The sequence below is a fragment of the Glycine soja genome, chromosome 9, assembly GCF_004193775.1.
Source record: "Glycine soja cultivar W05 chromosome 9, ASM419377v2, whole genome shotgun sequence".
Taxonomy (NCBI): domain Eukaryota; kingdom Viridiplantae; phylum Streptophyta; class Magnoliopsida; order Fabales; family Fabaceae; genus Glycine; species Glycine soja.
Window position 1 is genome coordinate 15,118,360 of NC_041010.1, and position 22,246 is coordinate 15,140,605.

The window sequence follows — 22,246 nt, forward strand, 5'->3', positions numbered from 1 at the left end:
AGGTCTAAGTACCCCCCGACAGCGCCTAAACCAACACCGTTTTCCTATCAAAGCAATAAGGCCATTCCATGGAAGTATACCCCTCCCGCTTTTGGAGAAAGGGCGGCAACGGAGGTTGACTCCTTGTCAGCCAAGGTGACCAACATTACCGGGTGTTCGCTCCCCCTCACTCAGCGGAATTGCCCTCTAAGGGGAAAGCACCCATGATCTAAGAGCCCGCAGACGTGACCACCCCCTCAAAACAAGTGGATCCCCCGGTGGTAAAAGGAGCTGAAAAGAAAGAAGGTCTTCAAGGAAAGGCGGTGACCTTGGAAGAGGCTCATGAGTTTCTTCATCTCTTCCAACAAAGCGAGTTTAAAGTAGTTGAGCAAATGAATAAAACTCCGGCAAGGATCTCTTTGTTCGAACTGCTCATAAACTCTGAGCCTCATCGTGCACTATTGGTAAAGGTCCTCAACGAATCCCACGTAGCACATGACATCTCAGTTGAGGGTTTTGAAGGCATTGTTAATCATATAACTACCAATAACTATATCGCGTTCGCGGAAGAAGAGATTCCCGTCGAGGGGAGAGGGCACAACAAAGCTCTACATGTGTCTGTTAGATGCATGGACCATGTCGTCGCTAAAGTGGTCATCGACAATGGTTCAAGTTTAAATGTGATGCCAAAGACCACCTTGGAGAAGCTTTCTTTTAATGTGTCACGTCTAAAACGATGATAGTACGAGCCTTTGACGGTAGTCGGAGGGAGGTGATGGGGGAAATCGACATCCCTATTCAGATAGGCCCCCACACTTGCAATGTGGTTTTTCAAGTGACAGACATAAATCCCGCCTACAGCTGCCTTTTGGGGAGACCCTGGATTCACGCGCTAGGAGTGGTCCCTTCGACGCTTCACCAAAAATTGAAATTCGCGGTTGGTGGACTCTTGGTGATAGTGTCAGGCGAAGAAGATATGTTGGTGAGCTGCCCCTCCTTCGCGCCATATGTAGAAGCAACGGAGGAATCGTTGGAAACAACTTTCCAATCCTTCAAGGTGGTGAGTTGTGCCTCTGTGGAAATGAGTCCGTTGCTACCTTGCCTCTCTAATGCGGCCCTAATGGTGGCGCGGGTAATGCTCAGGCACGATTATGAGCCTAGAATGGGTCTGGGCAAGGACAGCCATGGGAATGCCGATGTGGTCGACATTAGGGGTAACCTGTACAAATATGAGTTGGGGTATGAACCCGGGAAATCGGGAAGAAGGAATGCACCATCAAGACTCCGGGCATATAGGGCATGGCCCGACCATGTTAGCCAGTGTTTCACAAGTGCCGGGATAATGTTCGAGGAAGAGGTGGCGGCAATAGGAGAGGAATCTCCATAAGATCCACCAAGTTTCGTGCGACCATGCCATCCCAATTCCCGAGTGGGGAACTAGCGTGCGATGAGCCAGTCGGAAGTCTATACTATTGATTCAATGTAATTAGAGACTATAGATTCCATTCTCTTTTGTTTTGTGAAACCTACCTTATTAAATAAACAAAGAGATCTTGTTTCATCTATTCTTGCGATTCCACTTTTTCTCGTATCATTTTGCATGTTTTTGTTTTTGTCTTGAATGGTATAGATGTAAGGGTCGATTCTTTGAGGATCCTAACAACAAGGGTTTGATAATCGATTTTGACCAAGAAGTAAGTCAAACAATAAACAAAGAAGAGGAAGAGGATGTCCTTTCACCAGAGTTGGAGAGGTTGATCGCTCAGGAAGAATGCGAAATGAAGCCTCACCAAGAGGAAATCGAACTGATAAACTTAGAGACCGGAGAGGGAAAGAAAGAAGTGAAAGTAGGAACCGATATGACCGCACCTATCCGCCAAGGTTTGGTAACCCTTCTTGAAGAATATCAAGACATCTTCGCATGGTCGTACCAAGACATGCCAGGTCTGGACCTCGACATTGTGCAGCATAAGTTGCCATTGAATCCTGGGTCTTCCCCGGTTAAGCAAAAACTACGAAGGATGAGACCCGAAATGTCTTTGAAAATTAAAGAAGAAGTAAGAAAGCAGTTTGATGCGGGTTTCTTGGCTGTAGCTCGATACCTGGAATGGGTAGCCAACATTGTCCCGGTCCCAAAAAAGGACGGCAAAGTGCGTAGACTATCGGGACTTAAACCGAGCCAGTCCTAAAGACAATTTCCCCTTGCCACACATTGATATACTGGTAGATAATACAGTCAAGTTGGCCCTTTTCTCTTTTATGGATGGTTTCTCAGGGTATAATCAGATAAAGATGGCACCCGAAGATGTGGAGAAGACTACTTTCGTCACCCTATAGGGAACATTCTGCTACAAAGTGATGGCCTTCGGGCTAAAAAATGATGGGGCAACCTATCAACGTGCCATGGTAGCTTTGTTCCACGACATGATGCATAAAGAGATAGAAGTCTATGTAGATGACATGATTGCCAAATCTCGGACCGAGGACAAACACCTCATCAATCTGCGTAAGCTGTTTGGAAGGCTGCGGAAATACCAACTGAAACTAAACCCCGCATAGATCCTGAGAAAGTGAAGGCCATTCTTGAAATGCCAGAGCCACGCACGGAGAAGCAGGTTCGAGGTTTCCTGGGCAGGTTGACTACGTCGCGAGATTAATCTCGCAAGTCACCCCTACCTGCGAGCCCATCTTCAAACTATTGCGTAAGAACCAGGCGGTCCTGTGGAACAGCGATTGCCAAGAGGCCTTCAAAAAAATCAAATAGAGCCTTGCGAGCCCCCCGGTGCTCATGCCACTTGTAACAGGAAGACCTCTTTTCCTGTACATGAGTGTGTTAGACGAGTCTATGGGGTGCGTGTTGGGTCAGCACGACGACTCTGGGAAAAAGGAACAAGCCATTTACTATTTAAGCAAGAAGTTTACCGCCTGTGAGATGAATTACTCAATGTTGGAAAGGACGTGCTGTGCCTTGGTATGGGTGTCACATCGTCTTAGGCAGTACATGCTCAGTCATACCACGTGGCTTATTTCCAAAATGGATCCTGTGAAATACATCTTTGAGAAGCCGGCCCTCACGGGACGAATCGCTAGGTGGCAGGTACTACTATCTGAATTCGATATTGTGTACGTCACCCAAAAGGCGATAAAGGGAAGCGCCTTGGCAGATTATTTGGCTCAACAACCCCTCCAAGATTATCGGCTGATGCACCCTGAGTTCCCGGATGAAGACATCATGGCCCTATTCGAAGAGAAGCGGACACACGAGGATATAGACAAATGGATTGTTTGTTTCGATGGGGCATTTAATGCTTTGGGCCATGGAGTAGGGGCAGTCCTTGTATCCCCAGATGATCAATGTATTCCTTTCACGGCCAGGCTAGGTTTCTATTGTACCAACAATATGGCCGAATATGAAGCGTGCGCCCTTGGGATTCAAGCGGCCATTGATTTTGACGTGAAGCTACTCAAAGTGTATGGAGACTCGGCTTTGGTAATACGCCAGCTGAGAGGAGAATGGGAAACTAGGGATCAAAAGTTGACACTCTATCAAACTCATATCTTGAACCGGATGGGCATGCTATGGCCAGGAAGATCCTTAGAGCAGGTTATTACTGGCTCACTATGGAAAGCAATTGTTGTGCCCATGTAAGGAAATGCCATAAATGTCAAGCGTACGCGGACAATGTCAATGTTCCGCCACATCCTCTGAATGTCATGTCGGCCCCTTGGCCTTTTTCCATGTGGGGGATAGATGTCATTGGGGCCATCGAACCCAAAGCTTCGAACGGTCATCGCTTCATTCTCGTGGCGATAGATTATTTCATCAAATGGGTTGAAGCGGCTTCTTATACCAATGTCACGAGGAGTGTGGTGGTCAGATTCATAAAGAAGGAACTGATTTGTCGATACAGACTCCTTAGGAAGATCATTACTGACAATGGCACCAATCTGAATAACAAAATGATGCAGGAAATGTGCGGGGATTTCAAGATCCAGCATCATAACTCCACCCCTTATCGGCTAAAGATGAACGGGGCTGTGGAGGCTGCAAATAAAAACATTAAGAAGATTATTCAGAAGATGACAGTGTCATACAAAAATTGGCATGAGATGTTGCCTTTTGCCCTGCATGGATATCGAACCTCAGTACAAACTTCTACTGGGGCAACGCCGTATTCCTTGGTTTATGGGATGGAAGCGGTACTCCAGTTTGAGGTAGAGGTCCCTTCCCAGAAGATACTGGCGGAATCGGGCCTAGAAGAATCAGAGTGGGCTCAAACACGCTACGACCAACTTAACCTTATTGAAGGTAAGCGCTTGATGGCCATGAGCCATGGGCGCCTGTATCAACAAAGGATAAAGAACGCGTTTGACAAAAAGATACACCCGCGCAAGTTCAATCAGGGGGACCTTGTCCTGAAAAAGATATCCCACGCTGTTAAAGATAATCGAGGGAAGTGGGCCCTGAATTACGAAGGACCTTTCATTGTGAAAAGGGCTTTTTCTGGGGGGGCTCTGGTGCTCACCAACATGGATGGCGAGGAGCTACCCTCGCCCGTGAACTCCGATGTCGTTAAGCAATATTACGCTTGAAATCTGGGGCAGTTGAGGAAACCGCTGCATGTTCTTTTTATTTTTGTGTTTGTGTGTTCTTCTTGGTTTCCTCCAGGGATTCCTGTCCGATGTAATTGCCTCGTCACAGTTCTTTAAAAGAAGAGAACATGGGTCTGAGGCTTCAGTCCTCACTTTGGTTTTAAACTATGTGCAGTTTGTGATAACCTGAGCCCTTTCGCTCAGTTCATGGGGTGCCCTAAGTGCTTAATTAAAACTGAACCCAACCAGCTTTCACTAAGAAGATTATTGCATTTGAAAACATTCATGCATACGCATACGCATGCATATTTTGTGATAACAGGGGCAGAATCGTCTTAGGCAACGGTCAGAGGTCGAGACAAGGTTAAGGGTAGAAACCAATCAAGGTAAGACGACGACATGGTCACGATTTGCCAAGCATTGTTGTTTCCTACTTTCAGGTACTTATGGATGGACGCAAGGAGAGGCTAGGGTCACGACCAATAGGTCGTCATCCTTTTCCTAGCCCAGGGCAAACGGAAAGCGTCACTGCGAAGCAACCCAATATCCTTTAAAATCTCCAGTAATTATTGCTGTCGTGTCTATAAAGTAAGTATTATATGCCTAATCCACCATGAGGGGTTTGGAGTAAGCGAACGCTGACCCTTAGGAGTCTTACTTGTTTCGCCAAAAAAAAAATGCAGGTTAGCTCGCCTGGGCGAGCAACCTCTGCACGAAATAAGTTAAAAAGGGGGAAGGGGGAAGGTTTCTGCACCAAAAACTCTTCCCCCCCCCCCTCATTCAAAAAGAAAGCTACGGGAATCACCAATTTTGCAGCCCCTAGGTCACCATTTTTCACATTTTTGATTCCATTTTGCTCTATTATTCATCTCCAACAAGTAAGTACCTCATTCTTGGGCTCTTTGGCTTTCCATTGATATATTTTGGTGCTCTAAGTTGCATGTATTTGCTCAAAACGTGAGGGATTTATCCTGAATTATTGCTTGTTTTTGTTGAATTGAGGGGTTGTAGGGGATGGCCATAGGCCTAGGGTGCGTTCTGAGATAATGGGGCATGCCACATTGCCCCCATTCCCTTGATTTTCATGCTTAAACATGCGCCCACCAAGTGTTCAATGAAATGCCTCAATTGCATTTGCGCATGATTTTGTGGAACTTAGCTTGCGAAATAAATTGTGCGCATTGTGAGTGTGTGGGTAGTTTGTAGAAGCTAGACTAAAGTGCCAAAAGGATGACTCATGCCTAGGAATCTAAGTTTCCGGTTTTGAATGTAAAAGATGCTTGAGTATTAGAATATGTTTGAGGAGTTTTTTTACTAGAATTCAAGGCTTGTTGCCTCATGAGGAATGCCTTGCGCTTAGATAGCATGAAAAAGCCCTTCGATAATATGTATGTATGTAAATATGTAGCATGAAATACCTTGCAAAATGTTGAATAAAATGCCTTGCAAAATGTTGAATAAAATGTCTTGCAAAATATGAATATATATAGCAAGAAAATGCCTTGCATAATATGAATATATATAGCATGAAGTGCCTTACAAAATTCTTGGATGGGTAGCGTAAAAGTGTTTTTCAAAATATGTGTATTTGTGAGTAGGTAGCAAAAGAAGCCTTCCAAAAAATGTGTATATATATAGGATGTAGCATGAAAAGGTTTGTCAAAAAATATGTACATGGATATGTGTCGTAAAATGCTTCTCACAAAATTTTTATGTGTGCAAATGCGTATGTGTCATAAAATAGCACGGCCCCAATATGATTATTTTATAAAGTGCATGTTGACACTCGCGCCATATGAACTGTTGTTTGGCTCTTGTTTGTAATGATTGGTATATTTCTTGTAAACTAACTTTCCAAATGTTGTCCTCGCAGGAAATGCCACCGAGGAAGCTCTCCGCAAAGAGATCTAGGAGGGACGCCGCAGGCAAAGGAACCAGTGTCGCTCCTGAGTTTGACAGCCATCGTTTCAAGAGCGCAAAGCACCAGCAGCGTTTCGAGGCCATCAAAGGATGGTCGTTCCACCGAGAGAGACGCGTCCAACTCAGGGACAATGAGTACATAGATTTTCAGGAAGAGATAGTTCGCCGGCGTTGGGCATCGCTGGTCACTCCCATGGCTAAGTTTGACCCAGATATAGTCCTAGAGTTTTACGCTAATGCTTGGCCCACGGAGGAGGGCGTGCGGGACACGCGGTCATGGGTAAGGGGCCAGTGGATTCCTTTTGATGCAGACGCCCTCAGCCAGTTCCTGGGTGACCCGCTAGTGTTAGAGGAGGGCCAGGAGTGCGAGTTTAATCAGAGAAGGAACCGGGCCGATGGATTTGACAAGGAGGCCATCGCCCAGCTGTTATGCATACCGGGTCAGGATTTTGCCCAAACCGCTGCCGGGAGGCGGGTGCGGATCATGGGCACCAGCATGACCACCTTGACTCAGATGTGGATGACGTTGCTACTCAGCAACGTCCTGCCCAGCGATCATAACTCCGACCTCCCTCTGCCGAAGTGTCAGCTGGTGTATGCCATCCTGACACGGATGAACGTCTATGTGGCTCAGTTGATCGCTGACGCCATTTATTTATTTGCAGGTATGCCACCTACCAGGCACCCTCTAGACCCAGATAAGTCTAATAGGGCCCTGGGTTTTCTAGCATTGATCACGGGTCTCTGCCAGTCATTCAGGGTTCCCATCATACCTAGTAAGGTGATTCGACCGCCGATCACCCGGGCCTTCATTGAGAAGTATTGCACGCCTAGACAGGCACAGGGTGATGCACCGCAGGCCGCAGACGCACTGCCACCACCTCATCACGCTGATCCAGCTGGGTCATTTGGCATGGAGCGGTATTTACAACACTTGGTTCGCCAGCAGGCGGCCAACCACAGGGGGCAGGTGCAGATACATGAGTGTCTCTACCAGCTCAACATCAGTCAGCAGAGCTAGGGTTTCGCTCCTTTTGTGTGCCCTACTCCATATCAGTTCAGGGCGGAGGTCGCATGGCCTAGAGATTGGCCTGAGGCCCAGGCAGGGGAGGCGCCCGCAGAGGCTCCCGGCGATGCGGAGGAGGCCCGCATGGATGAGGAGATGACAGATTTACTCGGTTTCTTGGGAGGGAATGGAGCCACGTGACCGGGAGATCCCCAGATTCATATTCTCTTTTATATTTCCTCTTTTATCTGTTACATATCATTTTTATTTTTATAACTTGAGGGACTAACATTTGTTTTGTTTTTTTCGATTGTCTTTTGTTTTGTGCATACATGTTGTTTGGACTGTTGCGTTAGTGCTTACTTCGTTATTGTCGATAATGTTTGTTGAAATTTCGGAACCTTGTAGAGTTTTCCTTTAGGATCGTCGTCCTAAAATTAAAATGAACAAAAAAAAATCATGATAACGCCAAGAATAGAAAAAAGAAAGACGCGTTGTAAACAAATGTCGTGTCTATATATAAGGAAAAGGAAAGAGTTTTTGAACCCCCATTTTTACTAAATACACCCCCTGCCCCCATTTTTTGGTGATTATTTTTCCGTCAAGTTACGGAAACTTATGAATTTCATAGCGATACTTGTTTTCTTTCCGTAATGTTGCGGAACCTTACGGATTACATAATCATCCCTTTTTTGCCTTCCGGAACATTATGGAACTTTACGGATTGCACACTAACACTTCCTTTTAATATCCGGCATGTCACGGAACTTCACGGATTGTGCTACAATGCTTTTCTTTTGGCTTTCGACATGTCTCGGAACTTCACAAATTGCCTAACGATGGGTGCCAAATACCTCGAAGTGGTCAAACGAGGGTCGCATCCCAACAACAGATGGTCTCCAGACAAAATTAGGGTATGACACTTTCTTATGCTAAACAACTCTCAAACCCTTCTTTTCAATATTCGAAGACCTCTTTTTGATTTTTCTAATGTTTTTCTCAAATAAACGTTGGTGGCAACTCCACGCGTTTTCTCCCTTGGAGACGAACGCTTTGCCTCATCTATTTTTGCTTTCGCCGTCCCGTCGTAGGGTAGGTTGTGACAAGTATATTTGTTTCAAGTATTATAAAATTATTCCCAAAAAATGTGAGTTTTGGAATGTAACATTTTTGTGAAAGTTACTCATTTCTAGGAATCTATACTACACATGTTTTTTTATGGGAATGGAAGCTATTTTCTAAAATAACTTATCACTTTCTTCTTATTCTACCTCATTTCTTTATTTATTTAATATTTTTGTTTTTAAATTAAAATAAATTTAGAAACATTCCAAGGAATGATAAGTATTTAACAAACATTTTTTTATGGAAATAATATTCATAGCAATGGCATTACTAGGAATATAACCAAATTCATGAAATAAACGTCCCTTGATTGCTTAAAATTACTAGCCATTTTTTTTGTAAGTTTCAATTTAGTATGTTGCACTTATTATCTCTTAATAGGTTTCTTGATTTATCACTAAACTAATTTAACTTGAAAATTGTTGCCAAAACAAATCTATAATTGAACAATTGATGAAAACCCGCAAGGAACCTTTTCACTGTCCGTTTTTATAGTATTTTTTAAAATTTGTCCTCTATTCATTGTGACTATCTTTTGGGCGTGCCATCATTTTCCATTATGGACTAATTTGTTGGGCCTTTCTTATGTTAAACTTGCAGTCATTTCAAGCCCATGGAGACAATGATTTTTAAGGTGGTTTTTTATGATGTGAATGAAATATTCAAAGAGATGCTAACTAGTAGTAAGTAATGGTATTGTAGGATTTTCTTTAACTTTTGATAGCTTTTACGCAAACTTGTATTTAACTTTCTACAAATTTTCTATCATGTAAGCTTTTACTTTTGCTTTTTTCTTGAAGTTTTATTTCTTATTATTAGGTCTTTATGACCATTCTTCTTATTTATCTTGGATTTTGATGAATAACAATAAGTATTATTGATGTTTTAATGAGTTTTTCATAAATGGACAGGATCAACATGTTAAAGGATTGAACTATAATTTGCATGTATCATCCTCACTCGAAGAGAAAAATGCTCTGATGATTATTTAATTAGCGTCCAGTGCGCTAAAACCAAATAGTGTCTACTCATTATGAAAATTAGTGTTATACACTCTGTATTGTTAAACTCTCGTGTCCAGTTAGTATGAGACTAACACATTCTTTTGAAATGATTAACATTGACCAATAAGTTTGTGATAGTCGAAAAAAAAAGCAGTACATGTGTTCTATCTTATACAAATTCATTTTGTCTCTATTTTGAATATCTAACATTTGAATTTAAGAAAAAGATATAATAGAAGAGAATATAAGATATTCACAGAATATTCCTCTAAGGTTGCTTTCGTCAAGGACAAGGAGTACATGGCACTATCTGTACCATTGCTCATTTTTTCGCAAATCAGAGCATAACACGTAGCCTTATCTCTTAGTATGAGATAACAGTCTTTTCAAGGATTCAACATTGATCCTGCAATGGATCTTTCTCTAAAGTTTATAAAATGTAGTATCTACTCAAAAAGAAAAAACAAATTGTTATAACGAGAAAATGAAAATATCTTTGTAGCTATACTTTGTTGAAACCACTAAACGACTGATTTAGAGCTTTCATTTATTTATCCTTTGCTAAGCAAAGTTATCTTGTATTTGAGCTTTATTATTATTTTCTCTTATTGAGTGTTATTGAATACTTGTATTAATTCAAATTGTTATTTGAGAAAGCCAAGAGTGACTTAGTGTTAAACAATACTTGAGTTTCTTAGATTTAGGGGGAGTCTAAGACAATGTCAGAAGTGGTATTAAGAATACTTATATAGCTAGAAGTGACAAGTCAGAATACTTGTTTTGTAATCAATTTTTAATTAGTGAAATCCTTTACTATTGAGTAAAAGAGAACTAGATATAGCTCAGGTTGAGTGAGCCAGTATAAACCAAGTGTTTTTATTTCTCTTATTAATGGTTTATTAAGTGTTCTATTAGCATTCTTTGTCACTTCTTTAATACTAAGTATTTATTTGAAAAATTGCGTTAAAGACTCTCTTATTAAGTCATTGAACGATCAAACATGTCTTTATTAAAACCTATTTTCTTTTTAGTGGATATCTTACCGTACATATATTTTTCTATCTATATTTGTTCTAAAAGTTATAAAAAGTTATTATCTTTGATATACACAATATTCAAGTCCCCCTTCTAGTGTGATTGTTGTTATTTCAGTTTGTATCAAAGCTTGGCCTTAAGGCTTGAGTATTTGACAGTACTAAGGAAAAGATCCAGAATATCAAAGATATGGAAGAAGGATTCTCCACCAACCAACCACCACTGTTCAGAGGCATAAAATATGATTACTGGAAGGAGCATATAATAGCTCACTTTGAATCCATTCATATAGATCTATGGGGCGTGGTGGAAAATGAAGATTATATTTCATACGATGATCATCTCAATGAAATTCCTAGAGGCCAATGGACGGAGGAGCAAAAACTCATATTCCTACTCAACTCCAAGGCTTGGATGTGATGTTGTGTGCTTTATCAGAAGAGGAGTACACTAAGGTACACAATTTCAGAAGTGCCAAACAAATATGGGACACTCTAGTTGTAACATACGAAGGAACATCACAGGTAAAGAGGAACAAACTCAGTCTCCTCACTCGTAAGTATAAACTTTTCTCTATGGAAGAAGGCGAAGACATACAAAGTATGTTTAGATGCTTTCAAACCATTCTCAATGAACTAAGATCCTTAGGCATAACTGATGATAATTATGATCATATTGACAAAATTTTTGAGAAGTTTATCTATAAAGTGGAGACCACAGGTAACAACGCTAAGAACATTAAAGAATCTTGATTCTATGTCCCTTGAGGAACTTGTTGGTACCCTTAAGGTTCATCAACAAGAACTTTAGTAGGACGAAGGACCCAAAAGAGAAAGGTCTTTGGCTCTCAGCAGTTAGAAGAACAAGAAGGCGCCATCGTCTAAAGAACAAGTCTCGAGAAGTTCATCCAAAGCTCTTAAAGTTGATAATTCATCTGATGATGATTATAAGGAAGAATCTGATGGAGATGAGCTTGCCTTCATTTCACAAAAGATCATCAAAATGTGGAAAGACAAAGGTGGGTCAAAGTGGAAAAATTCCTCAAGAAAAATGCCCAAAGAAAAGAAAGATAAAGACAAAAGCTCCATAATTTGTGTCGCAACCTACCCTTCGGCGGGAGGGCGACGCGTGACTCGCGGGATGCGTGTTCCACGAAAGGAATACGCGCGGAGTCGCCACCAACGTTTATTTGAGGAAAACGTCGGAAAAACCGGAAAAGACGCGATCTACGAACTTTTTAGTGAAAAGGTTCGGGAGTTGTATTTACGCACGGGGAAGGTATTAGCACCCCACACGTCCGCCCCAAGGGACGACAGCCTTTAATCGAATGTGCAAACATGACTTTGATTTTTATGTTCCCTTTTATGTTCTTATATCCTTTATACCCTTTTTATATTTTTTCTTTTTGTGGTCGACAAGGGTGTTTCCCTTTGCTCCTACGTATTCCTCAATTTGTGATGAGGAAATCAGACCTACGTAGTTCTTTTGGAACAAAGTGTTTGGTTAAGTTGTTTTTTGTCTTTTTTGCAAAATATGTTTTTTATTGAACAAAAGGTCATTTAAGGTGTTGGACCATTAAACGGTCTTTTGATTTTGGAAGATGAGAAACGTTAAGGCGTTGGACCATTAACGATCTCTTGTTTTTGAAAGGAGAGAAACGTTAAGGCATTGGACCATTAACGATCTCTTATTTTTGAAAGGAGAGAAACGTTAAGGCATCGGACCATTAACGATCTCTTGGGGTGGTCGACAAAAGCGGGGCTTTTGCTCCTACGTATCCTCAATGAGGAACTCAGACCTACGTAGTTCTTTTTTATCAAATGATTCTTTTTTACTTAAGTGGTGATCATTTTAAGGCGTTGGACCTTAAAAATGATCCATTTTACTTAGAGAGAAATTGAAATGACGAACTTCAAAAGCCTATTTTTGTGGACGAGCTTGACTAGGCGAGTTGATTTTAGCCTTAGTTTCACTTTAGTTATTAATCAATTCGATTAAGAATGAGAAATCCCAAAGAGAAAATGTCCAATTGATTTTCCGCTTTATTTTACTAAAAGATGTCTTTTTGATTATTATATTATTTTTACCTCTTTTTGATTTCCAACGTGGTTACGGCACGACCGAACGGTCGGAATTGATTTTAACCAAAGTTAATGGATAATACAATTCAAACGTTCGGTGGAAATTTATTTTATTTTTAAGTTAAGCGAGAAACGACTTAAGTAAAATGGCTTAAGCACGTCAACAGGGGGTATAAAAAGTAAACAAAACGAGAATAAAAATGCAGTAAACACAATGTGGACCTCTATGGGTGCATAGAATGAATCGAAAAGCTTGGTTCGAGGTACTTACCCGTTGAAGATCGAAGAACGATGAAGAACGAATGAAGAACGTCGAAGAACGGTTGAAACCTTTGCGAGATTCCTCACGGAAAACGTTACGGAAACGTTTCGGAAGCGCCTCGGCTTAGATTTTCTTCACGGAAACAATTTTTCCAAGCAAATTCGAAAGAGAGAGAAGTGCCTAAGGGGCTGGACCCCTTCCTTCTTCATTTCCTCCCCTATTTATAGCAAAATAGGGGAGGTGGTTGCCGCCCAGCTCGCCCAGGCGAGCTCAGCTCGCCCAGGCGAGCAGGGTTGCTTCCTCCAGAAGCAACCGCCTTCTGGAGGAATCTTCTGGAGGGCCCAAGTGGGCCTGGGTGCTATTTGCACCCCCATTTTTACTAAGTACACCCCCCTCTGCTGTTTTTTGGTGATTCTTTTTTCGTAAAGTTACGGAAACTTACGAATTTCGTAACGATACTTGTTTTCTTTCCGTAATGTTACGGAACCTTGCGGATTACATAATCATCCCCTTTTTGACCTACGGAATGTTACGGAACCTCACTTAATTATGCAACGATGCTTCCATTTGATTTCCGGTGTGTCACGGAAACTTACGGATTGTGCATCAATATTTTTTTGGTTTTTCGGCATGTCCTGGAATTTCATAAATTGCCTAATGATGGGTGCCAAGCACCTCACAAGGACCAAAGAATGGTCGCATGTCATCAAGCAAAGGTCCCCGGACGAAATTAGGGTATGACAGTTGCCCCTCTTTACTTGTCTTTTATTGGAGATAAAAGAAAAGTAAAGATAAGACACTAATTTCGTCCCTCTCGATTTGACGAGAGTCGCGGGTGACCATAAAATCTCCACATGCAAATGACTTGTTGTTCCCAGAATTTCACAAATTGCCTAATGATGGGTGCCAAGCACCTCACAAGGACCAAAGAATGGTCGCATGTCATCAAGCAAAGGTCCCCGAAAATCAGTGTATGACACTAATTTCGCTCCTCTCGGTTGACGAGAGTCGCGGGCGACCATGAAATTTCCGCATGTAAATGACTTTGTTGTTCCCGGAGGAAAAAAAGGTGCAGAAGACTGTGCCAGCCCCTGCATGCTATCAAGCGTTCTGTCTTACAGATAGCAAAAGAATGGGTGCGAATAACCATAAGGTATCTCCGCGTATCATGGGTGCAGAATGACCAAACTTGGTCTCTGCTTGCCAACGGACACGACTGTGTCTGAATGGCAAAGGGGTGCGGATAACCGTAAGGTATCTCCGCGTATCATGGGTGCAGAATGACCAAACTTGGTCTCTGCGTGCCAACGGACACGACTGTGTCTGAATGGCAAAGGGGTGCGGATAACCGTAAGGTATCTCCGCGTATCATGTGTGCAGAATGACCAAACTTGGTCTCTGCGTGCCAACGGACACGACTGTGTCTGAATGGCAAAGGGGTGCGGATAACCGTAAGGTATCTCCGCGTATCATGTGTGCAGAATGACCAAACTTGGTCTCTGCGTGCCATCGGACACGACTGTGTCTGAATGGCAAAGGGGTGCGGATAACCGTAAGGTATCTCCGCGTATCATGTGTGCAGAATGACCAAACTTGGTCTCTGCGTGCCATCGGACACGACTGTGTCTGAATGGCAAAGGGGTGCGGATAACCGTAAGGTATCTCCGCGTATCATGTGTGCAGAATGACCAAACTTGGTCTCTGCGTGCCATCGGACACGACTGTGTCTGAATGGCAAAGGGGTGCGGATAACCGTAAGGTATCTCCGCGTATCATGTGTGCAGAATGACCAAACTTGGTCTCTGCGTGCCAACGGACACGACTGTGTCTGAATGGCAAAGGGGTGCGGATAACCGTAAGGTATCTCCGCGTATCATGTGTGCAGAATGACCAAACTTGGTCTCTGCGTGCCATCGGACACGACTGTGTCTGAATGGCAAAGGGGTGCGGATAACCGTAAGGTATCTCCGCGTATCATGTGTGCAGAATGACCAAACTTGGTCTCTGCGTGCCATCGGACACGACTGTGTCTGAATGGCAAAGGGGTGCGGATAACCATAAGGTATCTCCGCGTATCATGTGTGCAGAATGACCAAACTTGGTCTCTGCGTGCCAACGGACACGACTGTGTCTGAATGGCAAAGGGGTGTGGATAACCGTAAGGTATCTCCGCGTATCATGTGTGCAGAATGACCAAACTTGGTCTCTGCGTGCCAACGGACACGACTGTGTCTGAATGGCAAAGGGGTGCGGATAACCGTAAGGTATCTCCGCGTATCATGTGTGCAGAATGACCAAACTTGGTCTCTGCGTGCCAACGGACACGACTGTGTCTGAATGGCAAAGGGGTGCGGATAACCGTAAGGTATCTCCGCGTATCATGGGTGCAGAATGACCAAACTTGGTCTCTGCTTGTCATCGGGCCCGCCGCCTCTGGATGACAAAAGGGGTGCGAATAACCGTAAGGTATCTCCGCGTATCATGGGTGCAGAATGACCAAACTTGGTCTCTGCGTGCCATCGGACACGACTATGTCTGAATGGCAAAGGGGTGCGGATAACCGTAAGGTATCTCCGCGTATCATGGGTGCAGAATGACCAAACTTGGTCTCTGCTTGTCATCGGGCCCGCCGCCTCTGGATGACAAAAGGGTGCGAATAACCATAAAGTATCTCCGCGTATCATGGGTGCAGAATGACCAAACTTGGTCTCTGTTTGTCATCGGGCCCGCCGCCTCTGGATGACAAAAGGGGTGCGAATAACCGTAAGGTATCTCCGCGTATCATGGGTGCAGAATGACCAAACTTGGTCTCTGCGTGCCATCGGACACGACTATGTCTGAATGGCAAAGGGGTGCGGATAACCGTAAGGTATCTCCGCGTATCATGGGTGCAGAATGACCAAACTTGGTCTCTGCTTGTCATCGGGCCCGCCGCCTCTGGATGACAAAAGGGTGCGGATAACCGTAAGGTATCTCCGCGTATCATGGGTGCAGAATGACCAAACTTGGTCTCTGCTTGTCATCGGGCCCGCCGCCTCTGGATGACAAAAGGGGTGCGGATAACCGTAAGGTATCTCCGCGTATCATGGGTGCAGAATGACCAAACTTGGTCTCTGCTTGTCATCGGGCCCGCCGCCTCTGGATGACAAAAGGGGTGCGAATAACCATAAGGTATCTCCGCGTATCATGGGTGCAGAATGACCAAACTTGGTCTCTGCGTGCCATCGGACACGACTGTGTCTGAATGGCAAAGGGGTGTGCGTCACATGACCTCAGGGTCAGTATGACAAAGATTATGGGGCGGCCGACAAAAGCAAAGCTCTTGCTCCTACGTATCCTCCAATGAGAAACTCAGACCTACGTAGTTCTGGATAACTTGTGAGACTTGAAAAGTCTCCATCGGAAAATGCTGACATCTCCGGAAAAGGCCAGATGACCACATTGGCCTCTGCTCATCAATCACACTTGGGGTCACTGAATGACGAGGTGCGGATAACCGTAAGGTGTCTCCGCGGGCTACCAGCTCTTGAGTTATGGCAACAAAAGGCGGTGTGGTCGACAAAAGCGAGGCTCTTGCTCCTACGTATCCTCCAATGAGGAACTCAGACCTACGTAGTTCTGGATAACTTGTGAGACTTGAAAAAGTCTCGTTGTTTTCTCCACTAAAATGCAAACATGCTTTAGCAAAGAGACAAATATTCCAACTGATTTAGAGCAGCATATGCTTTTTTGAGTGAAAAACAACGCGTCTACCGGGGAAGGAGAGTCTGCTGATGAAATCTCCCATAACCATAAATGAGATTTTGGATGTTAGCATTTCGTTTCTAAATGACCATTTAGAGGAAACACTGGGTTCGACAAAAATAGAAGAAATCCACTCAAAGTGTATCAATTTCGCACAGGTAAGTGTTTCATCCTAATTCCGAACCATAGATATGTCATGACTTGACTTTGCAAATTATTTCCTATCAAATCAAAAATTACATGCGTGATCATGGATCAATAGGGCTTCCCTTGGGAATGGGTTCTTTTGGTGGTTTCTTCTTTCGGTTTTTGTGTGTTTTTGGCTTTTGATTTTCCTGGCTTTTTCTTTTTCTGTTTTTTTTGTTTAGTGCGAGGCGAGAAAAAAGGGTCGCTAGCGCACGGAATTTTGGTTGGTAATTAAAAGGGGGGAGACCATTTTAGGTCGTGGTTTCCTTTCCTTCCTTTTTGTTCATTTGGTGACAATTCTGTATTGTTCAGATATTGTCTGGTCCAAAGACCTCTCTGCACATTTCTTCTGTTTTCTTTCGATCCTTGATCAGGAGCTTTCTTTCCTTCTTTTCTCTTTTTTCCTTTCTCCCATTCTTTGATTGGGAATTTTCTTTCTTTTCTTTTTGCTTTCTCCCACTCTTTGATTGGGAATTTCCTTTCTTTTCTTTTTTTGCTTTCTCTTTGATTGGAAATTTTCCTTCTTTTCCTTTTTGCTTCCGAGGGTAAGGATTATGGTGAGTCAGGATTTTGGCTCAAGGTTTGTAGAATGGCTAGACATGATACATGTCGGGGTTTGGTTTGGCTCAAGGATAAAAGGGATGCCCCACATTATTTCCATGACACAAATGCAAAAATGATGATTTGGAAACTTTATGCAAAACTGGTCATGCATGCATCTATGCGGACACTCAAATGTCAAATTTTTATGGTCATGTGATGCTAGGGCTCAGGATTCATTTCCTCTATTTTAAATCAACCCAATGTTTCCAAAATATGTTCTTTTATCAATTTGTGCATTCATCCGAGTCCATTTCGGGCGTCCGGGGAAATTTCACAGCATTCACCCTTCAGGTGTACACATTTTTTTTCAAAAACTAGTTATGATCAGTGAATTTTTTTCAAAGAAAAGTTGGAAGTCATCTCTTTTCAAAAGCATGTTGGTTTTTCAGCTAGACAACTTATTTTCTTTTTTTCTCCTTCTTCTTTTTTTTTTTTTATCATTATCATTTGTTTATTTCTTTTTCTTGTTTGTTTTCTTTTTTCCCCTTTTTTTTTTTTCATGAGGTATTTTGCTACCTAAACATGTGTATATTTTTGCGAGGTATTTTTGCTATATACATGCATATCCAAGGTATCTTGCTACCTAAACATACATATATATGTTTTGTAAGGTATTTTTGCTGTATACATGCATATCCAAGGTATCTTGCTACCTAAACATACATATATATATTTTGTGAGGTATCTTTTTGCTACATACATGCATATCTAAGGTATCTTGCTACCTAAACATACATATATATATTTTGTGAAGTGTGTTTTTGTTTACATACATGCATATCTAAGGTATCTTTCTACCTAAACATACATATATATATTGTGAAGTGTTTTTTTTGTTTACATACATGCATATCTAAGGTATCTTTCTACCTAAACATACATATATATATTTTGTGAGGTATGACTACCTTCCGAGCTTGCGCTTGTTTTATTTAAATCCCCAGGATCATGAGCAACTAGGTGCATCCTACTATAAAAAGTGATCAAATAACAAGCATAGATTCAAAAGGTACTAGGTTGCCTCCTAGTAGCGCTTCTTTAACGTCTTTAGCTGGACGCGTTATGACTTGTCAGTCACTGACCTAGTACTTTGCTTACCTTTGGCTTTGGACTTGGTAGCCTGCTGGTCGGCCATGTGTCGTAGGCAACGCTCTAACCTTTTTGTGGATGAACTGAGGTGAACTCTAGAGGTGGTGGCGGTGTGTCTATTGCCCGCTACCGGCCATCCCAATGCTGCTGTGGTGTTTCGCCCTGCGCCTGCCTAGGGACGCAGTACTTCTTGATGAAAGCTCGATCAGTAGGGAGCCTGATGCCCTTGCTGGAGGTTACAGGTACTCTGTAGAACTGACAGAGACCCGTAATTAGAGCTTGACAACTCCAAGACCCTGTTGGACTTCTTCGGGTCCACTGGGTGTCTTGCAGGCGCGATCCCTGCAAACAATAGATGAAATCAGAAATCAGTTGAGCGATGTGCATACTTACCTATGATGATGTGACCTTGTCGGGGGGGTACGAGCACCCTGTAGGACTGATAGAGGCCCGTAACCAGAGCTGGAAATCCCAGGGCCCTGTTGGACTTTTCCGGGTCCACTGGGTGTCTTGTGGGTGCGATCCCTGCAAACAATAAATGGTATCAGAAATCAGTTGAACTATATGCATACTTACCCATGTCGGGACGACACAGACCAACTGATACTTTTGCAGGGGGAGATTGGCATTGCGGTCGCTGGGCAGAATGTTGCTAAGTAGCAATGTCATCTATATCTGTGTAAGAGTGGTCATGTTGGTGCGCATGATCCGCACTCGTCTCTTTGCAACGGCACAGGTGAAATCTTGCCCCGGTATGCATAGTAGCTGTGTGATAGCCTCCCTCTCTGGTTGTGCTCGCACAGTTGGCCCTCCTCCAATATCAGGGGGTGGCCCAGGAACCGTTAAAAGGAAACTACTGGTCCCTTAACCGGGAGTGCAAGTCTCGGTTAAGCATTTAAGGATAGAGGACCTTAAATTCTCTTAAGGTGCGGATGTGGAGCACACTGAAAATGAGGACACATAGCCCTCTAAAGGTGAGGGCGTGTAGCCCTCTGAAGTTCAGGACGTGTCGCCTTTCGAAGGCGAGGGAGTGTAGTCCTATGATGGCAAGGACGTGCAATCCTCTAAAGGTGAGGGCATGTCCCCCTTTGAAAATGGGGAACATGTAGTCCTCTGATGGCGAGGACGTGTAGTCCTTTGAAGGTAAGGGCGTGCAGCCCTCTGATGGTGAGGACGTGTAGTCCTCTCAAGGCGAGGACGTGTAGTCCTCTGACGGTGAGGGTAACTAGTACCCAAGGTGAGGGCGTGTAGCCCTCTCAAGGCGAGGACAGGTAGTCCTCTGGAGGTGAGGGCGTGCAGCCCTCTGATGGCGAGGACATGAAGTCCTCTGGAGGTGAGGGCGTGCAGCCCTCTGATGGCGAGGACATGAAGTCCTCTGATGGCGAGGACATGTAGCCCTCTGAAGGTGAGGACATGTAGTCCTCTCAAGGCGAGGACGTGTAGTCCTCTCAACGGTGAGGGTAACTAGTACCCAGGTGAGGGCGTGTAGCCCTCTCAAGGCGAGGACGTGTAGTCCTCTCACTGGTGAGGGTAACTAGTACCCAAGGTGAGGGTGTGTAGCCCTCTGATGGCGAGGACGTGTAGTCCTCTCACTGGTGAGGGTAACTAGTACCCAAGGGTCCATCCTTATGAGAAAGCAAGAGATCGACTCATCGAGAGGGCCGGTCATCCCAAATCCACAAGATTTGGACATTAGATGTAGGAAATATATGCAGTTAACATAATTTTTGGGGATGCAGATGCATGCAACCTTTGTCGTGAAATTTTGGTAAATGCAGACTTCATATGAAACAATGCAATGTAATGGAAAGTTGTACAATGTTCATGACATTCTTTCCCTATTTTGTGATTTTGATTTTGATTTAATTTTTTTTGGAAAACACAGATTGACTGTCCTTTTGAAAGAGGTGATAACTCATGCAACCTCATCCTATCTTTTTTGCAAATCTCTCCGGGAACTCCCTCAGAGTGTGTGTTCTGTTTGATTTAGTCACTTGACCATTTTGGAGTGACGGCAATGGAGTCGCTTGATGTTTGATCAATCCGTTGAAAACCTAGGGTTTATTCCCCCTTTTTCTTTTTCTTGTTTAAAAAACATCGACAGGTGAGAACTTTTGATCTGCCCCTATGTTCACTTGAGGCTCATGCACGGTGCCCCTCATTGCCCCAGTGTAGGGCTTAGAGGTACCAAGTGTTGTCTTTCGTCATGACCTTGTAGCTGGGAACCTATTGAGTGAGAACTTCTAATCTGCCCCTAGGTTCGTTTGAGGTTTATGCATGGGGCCTTTCATTGCCCCAGTGTAGGGCTTAGAGGTACCAATTGTTGTCTTGTTTTCACAACCTCGTAGTGAGGAAGAATGAAAGACGCAATTGATTCTTGCAAAAAGAATTTTCCAAGGACGAGAAATAGTTGAAGGATTTTTCAGCTGATGGATTAAGTCAAATGACTCCTATGTAGAAGCAAGATGTTTTGATGTCTTGATGATGCTAAAGGATCAAGTGCTTCTAAGTTTTATTCAAGACAAGAATCCAAGAAAATCAAGATATATGATCAAGTTGATCTCTAGAATCTTAGGAAGAAGTTTCCAAACTGAAGAAGCAAAAGGTTTGACCAAGGAATTCTATCCTTTCAAATTGAGATTTGCTCTCTGGTAATCGATTACCAGTAGTTGAAAATGTTTTAATTCAAATTTTTAAAACCTGTAATCGATTACATAAGTCTTGTAATTGATTACCAGAGGGGATTTTCAGAAAATAATTTCCAAGAGACATATCTATTCAAATGTTTTATGAATGGCCATTCAAATGTTTTAAAGAGAGTTTTCATTGCCCAAACAGTTTTATCCTCTCGAAAGATCAAGAGTTTTTCTGAACTGAAATGTCTTATCCTCTCAAAAAGATTCCTTGGTCAACCACTTGCTTATTCAATAAGGAATTTTTGATTGATCTTCATTTTACAATCTACCTCTTTTACGAGAGACCTCTTCTTCTCTTCTTCTTATTTCTGAAAAGGGATTAAGAGACCGTGGGTCTCTTGTTGTAGGGGATTCTTGAACACAAGGGAAGGGTTGTCCCTATGTGCATTATTAATCCGAAAAGAGAGAGTGAAAGTTTAATTGGGGAATAATATTCGTATCTTAATTCAATCCCCTCTTCTTCTCAAGGTAACTGAGGCCATTTGTCCAACATCCTATTCTTGATAACTCACTTCTCTCTAAAAAGAAAAAAATGAGGTCACATGAACGTCTATATTTTTACTTGAAAACACAGTCAATCAAATGCCTTTTTATTTTTTTATTTTGAAACTTATTTTTTATTTTGAAACTTATTTGTTTTGAACTTTACTCATTGTTTTACGGCAACCCCACCAACGTGCAAGACGAGTAATCTCTGATTGAACGGTCTTTGAAGTCAACACTCAGGAGCGCAGGTTGCTTGAGCAAACAGACCAATGGCCTACACCCACATTCCGGTGAAAGTTTGAATAAGCAAACATGCATTTGTGAGAGGATGAGGGACAAAGATATCAACTTTATCCATTTCATTTAACATTGTAGCTGTGGTTTACAATAATGGCATAAACTTGGAAACCCTGATGAGTCATTAGGGACACCTAACA